Raw genomic sequence first — 2310 nt, 5'->3', positions numbered from 1 at the left:
TGGTCTTAAAGAGATTCTTGCATTTTCCCGAGGCCAGAGAGGGAGCATAAGTCCCCCACGGTAAACTGGAGGGTTGGCGAGACTGGAATGTGCTTGTCTTGGCCCCGAGTTCAGTAATTTTCCACTTTGCCTCTGCTCAGATCATGCGTATGGCAGTTGTTTCCGGGAACTGGAGTCTGGGGGGCGGGGGGGAGGCTACAAAAGTCCTGAGGCTGGAAGGCTCAGCCACGCTGCCTGCACGGCCTCTGGGGCAGCAGGTGTGCAGACAGAACAGCAGCCCACCCACCTCTGCCCTCCCTCACTCTCCGACTCCGGACTCGCTTTCCCTCTCCCCTCCTCCACATCCTCCTCTGTAAATCAAGAGAGGTGGACCTGACATTCCAGAGGACCCCATCGAGTCCGAAGTGCCTGTGGTCCACCTTCCCTAGTCAGAGGCCAAGCCCACCCACTGTCTCCTAAACACCCCACCCTGGACATAGTCCACAGCAGAAGGCATTAGTGGAGAAGCTGACAGAGGAAAGGAGAGGCATTAAGAGAATGGCACTAAGTAAAAAAAAGCCACCAAAAAGAACACAGTGTAGATTTCACTTACTAGAAAGGTCTAGGAAAGGGGGGGTCCACAGAGGCGGGAAGTAGGTGGCGACTGTAGGAGTTTCCATGTTCCATGCTCTAAGCCACAGGAAGCGAAGAAGGACCTTCACACGTGGCATCTACCTGAAGCCAGGGAGGGACAGGGCACGAAACGGTAACGATCTGTGATTGATCTCCGCGAAGCTGAGATCCAGAGAGAAGAAATGATTTGGAAAGTGACCTGTGTGCCTCTAGGCAACAAGGAGGGAGAGGGACCCTACCCCACCCACCCAGGTCCCCGGACACTTCCTGATGAGGGCAGTAAGTCATGACCAAATGGGAAAGATGGCTTGGCTGTATCTCACGGGGCCTCTGAGCCACCTTTCAAAGGCTGCTCACTCGGCCCTCCCAGAGGCTTTGCCCTTGGCGCCTGAGAACCACACCTCCCTCTCTCTCCAACCCCCCCCCCCCCCAACCCGGGCCTCTGGGTTTCCTGGGCAGCCCCCACCCTCAACTGCTTCCAACCCAACTTACCCGAGACCCTGCCCTACAACATCTCGTTCTTTCTCATGGTTTCCGCTTCTCAATGTCGGGCTGCGTCTCCAGACCCTTTTCCCTCACGGTCTCCATTGGTGCCTGTCCATGTGCATGTTGAGTTTCCACAGCCCATGTACCAGCCATGCCAAGCCCACGTCCCCAGTACCTTCTCTGCCAGACCTTCTCTCATTTTCCATCTTTACTGGAGGGTGGAGAAACCGCAGAAGCAGAAAGCTGAGGGGTAGTATTCCTCAGCTCATGACCCACCAGCACGGTCGCCATGAACCCACTCATCTCATTCTCCCTCACTCTCTCCATCTCTCCCTCTCTCTTGCTCTGCTCTGCCTCTCTGTCTCCCTCTGTCTCGCTCTCTCTTTTCCTCTCTCCATCTCTGTCTCTCCATCTCTGTCTCTCTGTCTCGCTTTCTCTCCCTCATTCTGTTCTCATTTCTTTCTCTCTCTTCCTCAGTGATGTCGCTTGCCTCCCTGATGGGTAACTGCTACAACGTGTTTGAGATGATTCCCTGTATATGTGGGTACCCTTGTGGAATGTGTGTTAGTGATACTGTGCTGGTATTTCATTTCGAGATGTGGCCGTGTGGCTCAATGTTCCCCTGGTTTGTTCCTTCTCACTGCTTCCTGTGCCATAGGAAGCACAGGCGCTCACACATTTTTCCTGCGACCCCACTGACGGGTGCCTGGGTTTTCTTCTAATGCCTCTTGTGCACAAACAGAGCAGAAACGAGCCTCCTTGTATATGCTCGCTGTATAGCAGCTTCTGTGCTGGGTCATTGGCTGTGCACCCGTTATTTCCACCAATTCTGCCTCCCTCCCCCCACCCCCGATACAGGGGGAGCAGCAAGCTCGCTAAGCCACCAGCACTCACCACGTGCCCTTTGACCCTTCCCCTCTGACCTGCTGAATTGCACTTCCTCTCGTCACTTTTGTCACGGTAAAAAGTGATACCTTTAATTGTTTAAATTAGCATTTTTTAATTACTGAATTTGGACATTTTTAACAAACACATTAGTAATTTAGGCTTCCCCGTCTGTCAGTGGGCTTTGTACAGCCTCCGCTCATATTTCTTTGCCATTGAAGCCTCTTATTTTATTTTATTTTTTTATATTCAAGAATCTTCCTTTTTTTTATTACCAATATAAATCATGTATCTGTTTCAGGAGCTGGAAGAATCTTTCCCTGGCCT

Source organism: Prionailurus bengalensis, chromosome F2 (genome assembly GCF_016509475.1).
Source record: "Prionailurus bengalensis isolate Pbe53 chromosome F2, Fcat_Pben_1.1_paternal_pri, whole genome shotgun sequence".
NCBI lineage: Eukaryota > Metazoa > Chordata > Mammalia > Carnivora > Felidae > Prionailurus > Prionailurus bengalensis.
This window is presented reverse-complemented; position numbering follows the sequence as displayed.